The sequence below is a fragment of the Caloenas nicobarica genome, chromosome 1 (genome assembly GCF_036013445.1).
Source record: "Caloenas nicobarica isolate bCalNic1 chromosome 1, bCalNic1.hap1, whole genome shotgun sequence".
Taxonomy (NCBI): domain Eukaryota; kingdom Metazoa; phylum Chordata; class Aves; order Columbiformes; family Columbidae; genus Caloenas; species Caloenas nicobarica.
The window spans coordinates 55,349,546-55,365,209 of record NC_088245.1 but is presented as its reverse complement, the minus strand read 5'-3'; the positions used below and the strand labels follow the sequence as shown (position 1 = coordinate 55,365,209).

The 15,664-nt window shown below is 40.4% G+C and overlaps 1 protein-coding gene across 1 annotated transcript in view; it reads left to right on the top strand.

Annotated features, from left to right (window-relative positions):
- NAV3 (neuron navigator 3) overlaps positions 1 to 15,664 on the top strand; it is a 267,108-nt gene that overhangs the window by 63,126 nt on the left and 188,318 nt on the right. The gene's annotated exons all lie outside the window — the stretch shown is intronic.

The window sequence follows — 15,664 nt, the reverse complement described above, 5'->3', positions numbered from 1 at the left end:
TTCTACAAGAATGGTTTTGAGGTCAGCAAAGTGTTTGAGAGCCACTCTTAGTCCATCTTAAAGGTAAGACCATACATAAGTTCTGTTCCTACTGCGGTGCCGTAGCTCATAACTTTCTCATCAGACAAGAGTATGATGAGAAGTGCTGTTCATTTTTTTTTTTCTTATCTCTTGCATGCTCTCTATACTTACTTGCAGTTTACTGCTTTTTATGTGAGTAGGTTGTTATATCTGCTGCCAGGTAGGCTGTAGCTTTTTTAAATAGTAATTGTCCCTCAGATTACTTTAATGAAAGTGTGAAAGGAACCAAGTGACAAAGCCAAAGTGGTGGCAAAAATAAACTTTCATGGCAAAATCAGATGAAACAATTACCATGCAATATTTTTGACTGTGGTTCTCTCCAGGCTTAGGGCTGTTTACTCTTCCCAAAGCTGAGTGAAGAGAGTAAGATCAAGGGGCATCCTAAAGCTTAAAGATGGTTGTGCTAGAAAGGAGAAGCATCACTATGAGCTAGTAGGTACAGAAAGACAGAAATAGGATAAATACTATTTTTAAAAGGTTGCTGAGGCCTTTTACAAAAGCAGATGGTCAAAAGGTCAGAGCACTTCCAATCTGATCACCCAGGAGAGGTGAACACAGAGGCCCAAGCTCCCCATGGACCACTTCCAGGGTTTAAGAGGCTGTTTCCTCTATGAGCAGCAAGTGGACAGGTTTGGAGTGGGCCAGGCCATGTTGCTTCTGGCACCGCTCTCTAAAAACTCTACGGTCACAGTCACAGAGACAGAGGAAAGAAACTGAGGCCAAGAGCCAGCACCTTCCAGCCAGGAATCGAGAACAGCCCCAAGTGACCTTATAAATGCTTTCAAGGAAAATCGAAAACTTAGGCTATGGAAAAAAAAAAAAAGTGTTTGTTGCTTTAATCCTTTGTTCTGCCTCCTGACTTTGAGTGAACAAATACATTGCATTTGTTTAGAAGTGTTTGGGTTTCCCTGCAAACTGAGATTCTGACAGCTTTCCACAAAGACGGTTTGCTTGTGCCAAGTTCAGACGGTCCAGTCAGCTGAATAAACGGTGTAAGAAACTGTGCAGGGGAAGAACTAGTTTGAGGTTTTTGCACCACATGAAGGGCACCGAGAGGGGTATGCTCACAGCAGAGGCCTTGCACGACTGCAGACTGGCTGTGCTGCCATCCAGCGAGATCTGGACAGGCTAGAGAGTTGCGCAGGGAAAAATTTAATGAAATATAATAAGGGAAAATGTGGAGTCTTACATCCGAGCAGGAACAACTCCAGGTTCCAGTATAGATTGGGGAATGACCTATTAGAGAGCAGTGTAGGGGAAAGGGACCTGGGGGTCCTGGTGGACAGCAGGATGACCATGAGCCAGTACTGTGCCCTTGTGGCCAAGAAGGCCAATGGCATCCTGGGCTGTATTAGAAGGGGGGTGGTTAGTAGGTCGAGAGAGGTTCTCCTTCCCCTGTACTCTGCCCTGGTGAGACCTCATCTGGAATATTGTGTCCAGTTCTGGGCCCCTCAGTTCAAGAAGGACAGGGAACTGCTGGAGAGAGTCCAGCGCAGGGCCACAAAGATGCTGAAGGGAGTGGAGCATCTCCCTTATGAGGAAAGGCTGAGGGAGCTGGGTCTCTTTAGCTTCGAGAAGAGGAGACTGAGGGGTGACCTCACTAATGTTTACAAATATAGAAAGGGTAGGTGTCATGAGGATGGAGACAGGCTCTTCTCAGTGACAACCAACAGTAAGACAAGGGGTAATGGGTTCAAGCTGGAACACAAGAGGTTCCACTTAAATTTGAGAAGAAACTTCTTCTCAGTGAGGGTGACGGAACACTGGAACAGGCTGCCCAGGGAGGTTGTGGATTCTCCTTCTCTGGAGACATTCAAAACCTGCCTGGATGCCTTCCTGTGTAACCTCATCTGGGTGTTCCTGCTCTGGCAGGAGGATTGGACTAGATGATCTTTTGAGGTCCCTTCCAATCCCTAACATTCTGTGATTCTGTGATTCTGTGAAGTTGTCCTCCAGCATCACACCTTCTCTAATTTTCATAGTGTCTCTGCACATGGCTTTGCTGTTCATTCAGTTGTTAGATTCTTCATGAACTCTGCTTGTATAGTGTATGTTTAATGATTGCAATTCATAGATAAAACAATTAGATGATAATCATACCTTTTACCTGTGGATTTTAAAAAATTATCTCAAGTCTTAACTTTCTTCTTGGTTCTTTAGGTTTTCAGAGCACAGGATAAAAAAATCCATTCAAAAACGAAGTGTTGGCTGGGGTTTTTTTGGTTCTTTTTAAATAAATGTTTTACCTAGTAGCTGCTGAAGGACATCTGTTAATCTCTCATGTAAACTTAAATGCCCATTAAACTTGTAAGCATCTCTTTTGCAAAGAGTGGGCAACATGCAATTAGACGTGCATGTTATTGCTTTAAAATAACCTTTGCTTCATATCAGAGAAATTCAAATGGGTTCTATATTTTGTGGACAGTTTTTTAATTGCATATTGTTGCGAGGCTGATTATGCAGTATTGTCATGTGCCCTCTATATCACTGCAAATGTTGTGTGATTGGAATTTGGAGCATGCTAACACAATTAATTGAAATATCCTGTTCTTAAGATAATTGTTTACAGGACTGTGTTGTATCATTGTGTATCATTGTGAATATTTTAAATAACATTTTTAGGATGTAATGGTTTTTAATGGCTTACAGTACAAGACCTTTTATCATCCATTTGCTAAAGTATGCATTTTATGACAATATTTTCAGACTTTTTACACTGTTCCTTGGGGATCCAAATCCTGCAAGTTTGTTTCACATGTACCGAAGTCACCTGTTTTGCACTGTGGTATAAATAACTGATTATAAGAGAATACACCTGGGGATTTGAAGAAATGAAGTACATTCATCTACACAACACAGAGATACATAATATTTAGGGAGAGACTCACTTAAATCTATCTAGCTGAGTTGGGATTGTTTTACTGTAAAATCAGACACCAGAGAAGTCGTTTGCCCACTTTCATTCTTCTTTAATGTATGGAACATATCTTTTCCAGTCAAACAGACACAGATTAAACTTAAGTGGTTCAGCAGATTCTAGACCAGATCTTGAGACTTAAAAGAATTTTACTGCTGTGACTCAGGAATAATTATTAGGCAGGTAATGCCAATACCGTTATAACCCATAACGAGATAATGACAGTAACATAAATGAAGCACTGATGTTAAGTATAGGATTTTATTACTGATATTGAAGTAATGTGAACCTGCCCAGGGAAGCTGAGAACAAAGCCATCTGGTGTGGTATTTGAGAAGCTTTTCTGTGGGACTGCATAACTTGAGAGGTACATCAGTTTGATAAAATTTCAAACTTCACTTTCCTGTCCAACTTTTAGTTCCCAAATGTATCAACTCTTCAAAAAACTGAATAAAAATGTATTAGAGTTCTATATATTTTCAGGAAGTTCCTCCAAAGCATTTCTCTGTACATTTCCGTCAGAAATAAGTGACATTCAACAAGTTCTGCTAAAAAGGTAATCCTCTGTTATCAGAGGCCATCAAGAACAACAGTAAGAATTTAAGGAAAAATTTATTTTAAGGACTATTCTGTTTCATACTTATTTTATACACTAAATAATTTATTAAATGGTTGGACTTTTAGCAAAGGATATCTTTTGTACAGTAATTCCTGAAATGTGAGACCTTCCCTCCTCCCCCAAAGAATTCACGCTACTTTGACCTACCTCACTTGTATTTTAGGTGCCTATGCCCATCATTCTCGTCCTCAGAACTCCTACTCAGCAGCTGCCTATTTTGGCAGCATTTGTAGTCTGTCCCGAGCCATCCCAGGTTTTTACATTAGGAATCTGTACAGATGTGAAGTTATACTTCTGAGAATGCTCAGAAATTGCGTTGGCTCAACCCAGTCAAGCACCTTACCAGCAAGATTTATTTAAAGGGCAGGTGAAATAAGCACCTGCCTACTGCGACAAAAAGTTAGACCTGGAAAAAAAAATGGCCAGTGTTCCAGAATAAGATATTTATTAGTCATTGAAAATAACTGTTTCATGTTTAAAATAAATATTTTTTTTTAAAAAAAGCTAGCATGATTAAATTCTTTTTCTTCTTATTTTATCAAGAAGTTAGGAGGTTAATGGGAAAGGTCAGAAAAAAAGCAGTTTTGCTTGTTCTAAAAAAGTAGAGTAAATGGAGAGCTGTCAACTGAAGTCCCCAAAGTAACACTCCACATCTCCACATGCCTCCCTAGGATTAAAGCAGCTGTGTGGGCTCTCCTGGAGTGCCAGCCTTCTCAGACAGAGCTACCTGAGGAGCTAGTGGTGCCATTAGTTCCATCCTGCACCAAAGTCCAAGATAACAACTGAGCATAATGTGGGATGGGACACAAGGTGGTTAGCTACTGATTTAGGGACTCATTTGAGAGGATATACGGTGCTCCTTTTACTAGGATCATTTTCTGTTAAAAGGCTTTTCAAAGGAAAGGCTGGAGCACAATGTCCTTTGTACAAAACGAGTGCTGTAGTCTCTAGACAGCAGAGTTATTTGTTTGTGTTTTCAGTGAGTCCTTCTCTTCTTCATCCTCTGCTTCCTGCTCACAACTTCCCAAATCTTGAAACATTTTCTGCATAGCTGCAGTGGCTGCAGTGAGAGTATCCCTTTCCTAATCCTTTACAGAAGCGTTTAGTCCCAAGGGGTGATTGTGTGGGAGGTAGAAGCTATGGATTTAATTAAATTTAAAGGCAATGGCCCTTTAAAGTGAGATAGTCAATTCCTGTCCTTCATTTCTAGTCTGTTATCCAAGAGATCAGGGTATAACTAGAATGTGTATTTTAGAAGGAAGTATAGGACAGTGAGTGAGGGACTGCAGATGCGGAGAGGGTGGTGGGTGCCCTGAGTAGGGCCAGGCCTGAAGACCCAGAGAACAGATCTCAAACACAAAATCACCAACTGTTTTGTGTCATAAGAGTGGTGAGTTTGGCCTTGAAGTATTATAGAAAAAAACCCCATATGTCTAGAGCTAATAGCACCGTTTTTACTCACTTGTCAGGTGGTGGCTACAGGGGGAAAGAAAAATACCAGGTAATTGCTGAGCTTCCACTTTCACGCAGCTCTCTTGAGACCTTTCTCTTCTTCAGGTATCAGCCTCTTGCTGTTCCAGATATGTAGTAGACTCTAACAGATCATTTAATTTGGATTCAGTTCTAAGACATTTGTTTGTGCCTGGAGTCAGTGATGACAAGCACTTCAGTTAGCACGTATGTCCAGGACTAGGAAGTGTTTCTGGCTTTCAGCCCCACATCATCTAGTCATTTCTCTCTGGGCCCTAAAATTCTTGTCATATTATTGTGAAATAATATTAAGAAGAAAAAAATCTGCAGCTTGTTTGCAGGCGGAGAGGTACATATATCGTAGTTTGGATACTAGTTTAAAGCAATAAGGTACAGTACTTATGCAAAGGTGTCTGTGTCAGCTGAGCTGTAGACCTTAACTGTCTCAAAGCCTCCATAAATAACTTGAATGTTCATTTCTATCAGGGTGGATTTTTACATATCTAAGCCCTGATCCTTCGTAAACAGTTTTGCAATCTTGTAATGGAAGGTACTACATACAAACTTCAGATCATTATCCATCTTAATTATTATCCATCACCTAAACCTCCTTCGTCTTCAGACCTGAGGTTTGCATATCAGTATGTCAGTATTCAGCATACGAATGTGCTAGTTTGATATTAAAAACTCTTCAGTTGGAAGTGGTGTGTTCAACTGTTGCTAGATTTATTTTCCCTTTTTTTAGTGTGAGGAGTGGATCTTGAGATTGTTATTTTAATATGGAGCTAAGAGAGGTTTTTCATTGTCTTCAGAGCTAAACCATAGGTTGAAAAATTGTGAGTGGTGAATCACATATCTTTGATGTTACTTAGGAGGGTGGTGTAGTCCTATAGAAGTGTGTAGTAGAACACAAAAAGTGGGATATATGGTAGAAGATTTGCATGGGAGACTGCAGATGAATGCAGATGATGAACAGTGCCCAGGTCATAAGGATGTCACTTCTGGAAACTTTGCCTCTTTCCATTTGATGTGCAGCCTGAGCTTTCACTAGAGGTGTTTAGGCAGATCTCCCCTTTTATAATAGAAAGGAAGGGTGCTCAGAACATTTTTAGTAGGAATCTAGAACCCTTTTCTTTCTATTGTATGGTTCTTCTAGATCTGGTTGTGTTACAAAAGCTGTATATGAGGCAGGTGTTTTGTTAAGAACTGAGGAAGATTATAATGTTCAGTCTCATTTGTGATGAAAATTCTCTGTTGTCAAAAACTATGCTAAGATTATTATTTTCTCTTAGTTATTTAAGATTACTGTCTGGCAGAATTTACTTCATAGACAAAATTTATTGTGCTGGATGATTGTTAATTTAACTATTATTACCATCAGAATGGGCAGATCTTTATTTTAGGCAGTGCTTTCAATTGTGATCAAAAGGAAATAAGTCCTAAACTGGTATTTTTATTGTGCTGAGATGTGTCCTTAGTCTTTTAAGTCCTAAAAGTCAGTTTTACATTTCTTGAACTGAAGTTCGTGTGTAGTGTGTCATCTGTGTAAGCATAATTTCATTTCCCTAGGTAGCAAAAGGTAAAATGCTTCCATACACATGACTATTACTGCTCACATGCTCACAACCAAGACCTGTTTTAACGGAAATGAATGACAGTAAGAAGAGCCTCAGACCACTTATGCTTGAAATCATCGACACCTCACAGGTGTGCTGAACATGTGCAACACATTTATGGATATTAAAATTATAGAGTTGGTGACAAACAACTTTTTAACATCAAAACCCAGAGAAAAATTAAGCAGGAGTTAAAGTGTCTTGTTATAAAATATGTAGCTCAGAAAGCAGAGAGTTTATTTTGTTTATTTTGATTTGCAAAGCTATTCTTCCACATGAGAGGAAACCAGACAATTCAACTCAGTTTCTAAGCCTCAAAAAGTACAAGCTAGATGGAGGCTTTATGTTTAAAGTTAGTTACAGTCTTCCTCACCACTGTTTTCTCACAAGAAGAGAACAAAAGATTGTCTTAATATTTTTGCATCTTTATATATCAGAAATTTGCCTTCCCACACTTAAAAAGAAGTCCTGGAGAAGAGGGTTATTTTGAACCCTGAGCCAAGTTCTTTAATGCCAAATTGCAGTGTGGAAAGAATGTTTCAGTCCAAGCTATAAATCCTTAAAATGAGCTTTGGTGGAAAATCTGGAGTAGTTTCACACTGGAATCTCCTCAGCTCCATGTGAGGAGCCCTGTTGCTGCTTTGCTGAGGCAGGTGCCCACTTCATCCAGGAATGGTCTGGTTGATACTCAAAGTGGCTTCTTGTAGACAAAAAGAGGAATCAACAAAGCAAGGATGTTTTTGTTCTGCAAATTACATTATGATTCCCAGTCAGGTCTGAGATTGCAGAAGTGTTTTCTTCCTTATTCTGTGCTGTCATGACATTGGTGAGCCACAAAGGAAACTTGTGCAAATTCAGTCTGTTTTTCCCTTTATAGAAAACTTACCTTTGCTTATTGTGAGTTTGTTTATTAAACTGAATACAGGACTAGTCATGAAATATATCCTGGCAGTGACAAGACATTTATGAGACATAGATTCATGCAAGCTTTGAGTATAGGAAGTCTCATTCAGGGGAATAGAATAGGGCCTCTGGTGCGGAAGGCCACTATCACTACCCTGGATGCCCAGAAAAGTAGAAATATGGCTTTCTTTTTAACCCTCACATGGACAGGCACAGATGCTTCTTTTCAGACTACTGGCTTCTTCCAAGGGAGATTTCTTTCTCCAGTAACTGTTACAGACAACCACAGCCCAAGTTTGGGCAGGCTTGGATGTTGCTCAAGTGTACATGCACATATAGAAGAAAGAGGGAGATTAATATTTTTCAGCTCATTTATTTGTATCGGAGAATGCTGCCGCTGTCTTTCAGCCAAATTAATTTCCCCACACATCACCACTATCAGGATCAAAAACATGTCCTCCCCTTATATTTGTCACTAATATAGCATCACACTAGCTTACAGAAGCGTCTTGGTGTGTGTCTCACTATGCAGGACAGTCAGCAGCTTTTTCTACAACGTCACATCCTCTCTGCTCCCCATCACTTGTGGGACACACGTATGTCAACATTAGCAGGAAGGGTCGCTCTGTAGGGAAAACCGGTTTGGTACTAAGGAACCAGCATCAATAAGGTACACATTTTGGAGGTGAAGGGTTGCTCCCATTAGTTGTCATTTTGTTGCATGGACTGAACGTTGGTTAGTGACTGGAGTGCATTGTGTGCACTTGAAGTTCATCTCTCTGTTTCATTTCATATGCAGAAGATGTCTGAGAGAGCACAACAAGTGATAGGAGGCTGCCTTCAGAGGCACACTCTGTATCTGAAATAAAATGCTGAGACAGATCCAACTTCTGAGTGGTGTCTCTAGGCGTAACACTTAGGCCCAGTGGGTAATCCTGGTCTTCCTTCACTCTAATAAAATTAACTGATATGTTAGTTTTAATCGATGTTTTATGTAAAAGTATTGAATAATAGGTCCAGTATTTTATTGTAGTTTTACTGAACAGGTCCTGAAATGTACTTTAAAGTTTAAAAATATATCTACGAATTAATTCTCAAGTTGTACAGGCAAGTATATGGACTACATATAATAGAAAGTCAGTCTGAAGCTTGGCTGTTTTGGAGGATTTCTCTGTGTGGCACTTAGTCTTGTCTCCCTTTAATTCAGGACACTCGAGGCCACTATTAGTAACTGTGGTGCTGTTTCTCCCTTAACAAGTCCTGCTCCCCAGCAGCACAAATCTGCAGAGAAGCGGCTGCCTGGCTGGGTCCTCTGCAGCTGCAGGATGAATATCTGGCTCCTTCCTGTGGTACTTCATTGCTATTGCACAGGACTGAAGAGCAGTAAGAGTAAGCCAATAAACAAAATGATACGATTAAACTGTAAAGCCAATCGGTATGATTATTGTCAAAGGATGAAGGAGATATTCTATAAATAGTTAGATTTTTAAGCCTGCAACATACAAATTGCTTAGCAAACCTTGCACACAAATACACACTCAGAGAGGCTTATACTGTTGCTACCTTTCGCCTGGCACAGATGCATCAGAGTCTTGCCTCTGCGCCATTAGTGAATATTGGCCTCAAACACATGTATTACATTAATTCTGCATTGGGATTTGGGAAGAAATGGGAAGGAAGACAGCAAAGAAAGTCAGTACAAATGTTACTTGGGTGATCAGGTCGCAAACTGTAAGTGTAACTTGGAAATATAAAACAGCCCCCTTAAAGCTGGGTAAGTCATCTAAAGCTTGCCAGTGATTGTTGTAGAGCATTGTTTCTATTCATTTTCTATAGCTGGGATTAGTGGAGTTTTATTTAATTGTATTTTTATCTGAAAATTACTGAGTAGTGTTGATGGATACATGCTGCTATTTACAAAATAGAATTGTACTATAGGGATTCTGACATTTTGGTTAATTGGTATGTATCCCTCTAAATGGTTTCTATTCCTCAACTTATAATTGTTCTCATTTGCTCAGTGGGATTCAGAAACAGGGTTTGTGGAATGTCATTTAATACTCATTTCACTTTGTTAAATGAAATGCATTGGCTTCTATCTTGCCTATAAATTGAGTCATTCTAGTTTCATTTTCTGGCCATATATTTTTAATTGTGTAAATATTTTTCCTTCTCATGTAATTTGCTTAATGTTGCAAAAAGTGCCATCCCCAGACCTCAGCTTTACTGTATAGCAAATGAGTCACAGTGTGTTTTCTATAGTCAGTTATATCTGGATATGTATTGGATGCTTGATCTGTCTCATAGCATTCTAAATGTGAACCATTGTTTTCAAAGTTAGCCCTTTTCCTTGTGAAGTGGAGGACTGAAAACTAATAAATTATTCCTTTGCAATCCATAGAAATAGCCTTCAATGAGAAAATATTTAAAAAGTCAGATCCTGCCTTCCAGTTGATTTTTCCTTAGTGTAAAGGCGGTGGGAAAGAGGAAAGCATCTCATTGCAATCTGACTTCTTTACCCTGTTCTAACACTAGTTAATAGGTTGCCTGGCTTCTCTTCATAAATACAGATAGCTTGAGGGACACTCCAACACGTGGTTTGCTACCCACAATTTGTTAGCCAGGAATAGCTACGTTGAAATAGAGTTGTGGTCATGCCCTCTTCTCTGGCAAATCTTCTTCATCAGGGACTTTGGGACTGTTTCGTAGGCTCTGCTGGGTGTTCAGCAGCCAGGGTAGGCCACACACTGGAAAACCGCCCAGGAAATAGATATACAGCCTTCCCATTTTGTAGCATACTGGAGAACAACAGAAACAAGTCATCAATCTCTTCTACAAGTATGATTTGAACAAGCATCTGTGGGTGAAATGCTCTAAGTGCTATTAACTATCAGTTGTCTCCAATGGCAACATTTTAAGCAGAGTGAATACATTATGCTAGAAAGTCACATAGCCCTTTTGTTAAGAGTGCCATATTTCCACTTCGGCTGACTGTTAAAATTCTGGTGTTGGGGCTTTTTAATGATTTCATTTTCCTTTATTCCAATATTTTTAAAAGAAGAAAATAAATTTAAAACAAGATGATGAAATGTACTGATAGAATCCAAACAGAAAAAAACACAGAATCTTGCTGTGCTAAAAAGTAGTATTGCATATTGTTGTGAACCATTGCAAACCGGTTATATTGCTAGCAACATTTTTTGAATTAAATAACTTTTCCTTCCATTTCTCTAACTCTTGATTGCTACAAGATAATGAGGAAAGGAAAAACTGTGAAGAGCTTGCTGTTGCCTACAGATTCCTTTAGGGAACCTGAGTTCTTAAAAAGAAATTGAGTACTTAAAAAGCCCCCTCACCCTCCAAGGTATTAGGGTAGTATCACACATAGAAGAGAGTGTGAAAGTGAGCACTGGGAGACAGCATTTCTATTCTTTTGTGTTCATAAATGAGGATAAAACTGTCTTCTAGAGAGTATTTTAAAGGCCAAGTGATAGGAACTGGATATTATGTGTTTATTCCCACATATCTAGGAAGGAAACTTTTACATATAATGGACAAATATTTAAATGTTTTTCAAATATAACCTATCCTCCTAAATGGCATGGAAATCTGTCACGAGGTCTTGGCATAGCTCAGTTGGCAGCAACTGCTGGTCTTCCTAAGCAGCAGCAGCATTGGCACATAAGGGAGTGACTCTAAGTATGGAAAGCTGTCTTCTCGATAGCAACAGGAGACCATTTTCAGATCTGAAACTCTATATTCTGTAGCAAACAAACAAAAATATGCAGAAGGATCCTGATTCCTGGAATATGCATTTTCCCAGCAAGCCTATTTATAAAACTGCCTGATAAAAAAGTATATAGAAGAAATGATTGTAACTCAGAATATCTGGGTTGTATTTCCATTTCTGTTTGCCCTTGAGTGAGACACATTTAAAAAAAAAAAAAAATCAGCCGAGAAAGCCTTTAAAACTCAGTTTCCCCACATCTACAGAAATAACAGATAATAGGGGTGATCTCATTTGTGCCTGGAAAGCATGTTGAGCTGATTTTATGGAAGACGCTAACGAAGTGTCATGCGTTATTATTGCATTAGGCTGACTGTACTTCTGAAATTCATCTGACATTTCTCACTTGGCATTGATTGTGGGTGGTGACATTTCTGTATTAATTTTAAAAATGATGCATTATAGCACTGCCTGATGTATAATTACGCAGTTCATGATTAAAGCATTTTCTAAGAAAGGCAGTAACCTGTGAGATCCTCTCTCTCTTTCTCACCTCATTAAGCTACTGCATTACAAAGTGAATTGTTATATTAGAGATCCTGCCAAGCAGCTCTGCTGTGCTCCTTATAGCTACGTGTGAAGTATTGAGGTGAAGTTCATAACTATATTTGGGTATCAGAGTTTATTTCCTCTAACTCTGTTGAAGGTTAGCGTGACGAGCGGCTGAGGAATGCTGGGGGAAACCGTTGTTAACACGAGCAGGCTGTGTCCGAGCTCGGATCGCCCCGCCGAATCCTCTTGTCGTGCTGCAAGCAGTCAAATCACCAGGCGCCGGGACGGGACCTGGACCCCACACAAACACAGATTTGGGTCTGTGCCGCTGTCGTGTCGCTGAGACCAGTGCTCCACATCGCAGATAGCAGCGGCTCTGCCGTACGCTGTCAGCAGCGGGAGCCTGGCGTTGGAGTCAGATGCTCCCCAGTCAGACATGCCTGTAGAGCTGGGTGGCAGGAGAGGAAGCCTGGAGAGGAAATGAGTAAGTCGGCATCCCAGCCCAGCGTGTAGCTGTAAGGCCGGGTTACTGGAGCAAGCGGTGGAGAGGAGAGGAAGTGTTGCAACAACTAACCCTCATGTCTGTGTTCTCTGAAACAGCCTCATCGTAGAAAAATATAAGATAAGAAGACTTGGGGGGAAAATTACTGTACAATTAATGCAAGACGGAATGGTCCGTTGAGAGTTCTGAAAAGAGGGGGAGCATGCACAGCTCTTCCTTAGAAGTGCTCAGCACCCAGTGAAAGGGGAGCACCCATAAAAAGCAGACGGTTACATGAGGTTACTGATTTTTCATATTCTGTCCTGCATGACTTTTCTATCCTTTGTGAACTGAGTATTATCAATGATGATGCACACTGGAGCTTTATGTTTTCCTAAGGAGTTTAAGATAAAATTTCAAAGAGGTGCATAGTTACATTGATACTTAAAAACTGCAAAGGGGAGGGTGTTTCAATTTCCCATGATATTTGAGTCAGAGAATTTAATGTAAAAAGAATATACTGGCATATGTACTTTTTGTAATTTAATGTGTCTATCTACATGCTTCTCATTTTTTACCACTGACTCCTGAGCAGTTGGGTCCCCGGAAAAATGATATGAATGAGAAGGGCATCCTATGGGGAAGGGGGGAAGCAGAAACAAGTGGTGATCCCTACAGAAAGTGAGGAAATTAAATATGACATTCCACTGCCAAGTGGCTATTAGTTTGCTATATTGTCTCCATCAACAACTCTTCACCTTTTTGATTTTTTTTAGAATACATTTGAAGTGACAAATCTCTTTCGCCACTGCATCCTCCCAATATTTTTTCCACCACATCAAAATACAGACCATCCGTAAAGTTTGGGGGCCAGTGGTAGGATGTGGGTTATCAACATTTGTTTACAAAACACTGTTTGCATTCTTTATGCTTATCACTTTTAAATTAATGACGAAAGAAAACTACGGAGGGAGTGGGTGGGTGGATGAAGTCCATTCTTTGAATACTAGATACTTGCAAAGCAGCTGCTAGAATGAAATTTTCCTGGCTGCTTAGGGAGAGGATAGTTCAAATTGTAGTCAAAATTAGGATTGGTATACCAGATTATGTGTGGGTGACAAATGAAAAAGGAAAGGCCTGGTAAAGTATTTTTATTTGTAATGTGAAACTGACCTAAAATAATATTAGTGGGTATTAAATTCTGCATGTTCCAGTGGATCAGTTTCATTGGAATACAGAAGATAGTTCTGCTTATAGTAATAGATCAGAGAATATTTCTGAGACACTACTTTAGAAGAATGACTGAAGCTGAAATACTAGTAGTGGGGAATATATGATGCTATGGGTGTGGTATGTGACTTTATCACTGTGATTTCATATTGTTCTAAATATGTGTTCATATAATCTCTAGACACTCCACATTATATATTCATTATATATGGCTATATAGTTGAAGAAACAATTTGTTACCTACGGTTAGCTTTAAAAAACCTTTCAATGGAGCCTTTCATGTCACTCACCTGTAGTGGTGAAAAAAGACTATCAGTCAGTCAAAATACAGGTGACTGAAGGAGACCTCTGGGTGCAGCAGGCAAATTTAGGGCCCCATCTAACAGCAGCATCCTTTGGCTATGGAAGGGCTGAATCCATTTCCACAGTCTAAAGTTCTACAGCTGTCAAGAAAACTATGGCAAACCAGCTGGTGGTCAACCTGCAGGAATATGGGAAGAAACAGGGTAGACCAAACAAGTTACAATTCTGTCTCTTTTAACGAAGAGGGAAAAAAAAAGGTGACAAAGGTACTCACGTAGTGGAGTCCTTAGCATGTGAATGTGGACTGAGTGGTGAAACTTTTGCTGGGTGGAAAGAGGATGTTGGTTCTCTGGGTAAGACTCTAGACTGGGAACCCCATTTGTCTTCCTCCCCTGGCTCTGCCACAGATTTCCTTGGTGAAGTAGGCAAGTGGTTAATGGCTTTGGCCTCTGTTTTTCTACTAAAAAAAATGGGATTCTGACCCCTTCCTCCCCAGGGTCTGTGAGGTTAAATAAAAGGATGTTTATAAAGTGAGCTCACATTGTTTTTGTGGAAGAGGTGCAGTTTCAACATTTTCAAGCAATAATCTCACCAGAGATTTACTTATGCTCATGATGCTGTCCTACGTATAATAAATGCCTTCTTTCAGTGGTGACATCCCATGGTAGCAGGATGGTCTGTACAAGTCCTTTCTTCTGGGGTGAGGTGATAGGCCATGGATACCCCACAAAAGGGAGCCAGTGCTGGCTGCCAAAGGCTGCTGGTACTCTTAGGCTGAGAGACTCCCCTTTGCCAAACTCCATTAGTCTGAGCTGCCTCTGTGCACTGGGGACACCCCGGGAGGGCGTGAGCACCTCTTGGGGTGCACTCTTCTGTCGGTACATAGGTGATGGTGTCCCTTCCTCTTAGTCTTTAGATGAGGTTCTTAGGGACATGGTTTAGTGCTAGAGTTAGGTTAGGTTAGGTTATGGTTGGTCTCGATCCTGAGGGTCTCTTCCAATGGAAATGATTTTATGATTCTATCTCACCCTAAGTGAACTCGGTTCCCTTTGTGCGCACACTATACGTATTACCAAATGCTCTCTTGGCTAATGTGTACGCCTTATGAAATACTTTCAACACCTCTCTTCAACCTCTATTATGTTGAAGGATGTACTTCAGCTGGTGCTTTTCAACCCGTTGTTGACAAGTACCATTTTTGTGCTGCCTATTGCTAAGTATTTAGTGCTGCCCAGTCTCACCCTTCCCCTCTCCTCTCTTGGCAGAAAAAGGACCGAAAGTATTTCCAGTATATACACTCTAATTCCAGCACTGAGACTACTGTATATCTAGTGCTCTCAGTCTCCTCTGTGCACACTGCAGCACGCTGAACCACAGGCGAGGGGACAAACGACCTGTCCCTGCATGGTGGGACGTGGTGATCACTGCAGAAAGTGTCACCGAGGCATCACCAGGTGCTGGATCACCAGCAACAACCCGATGAACTCTTAGCAAAACACACATGCATCTCTACTATCACTTTCTCTTAGGCAGCCTCTGGGTGTAAAAGTTGGTGGTGGGGCTTGAGTAGAGGTAGAAACACGGTGGGAGGTGAAATTGTGGTAGATGTGACTGATTTATGACAGGAGTTTCCTTTACAGTCATAAGGGGAATTTTGCTTGGTCACAGCAAGTTTGAACCCTCGTGAAACAGCCTGAATCATTTGAAGTTAAAATAAAACAGAGAATGGGAGGGGGAGAGGCATGGCCATTAAAAAAAAAAGAAA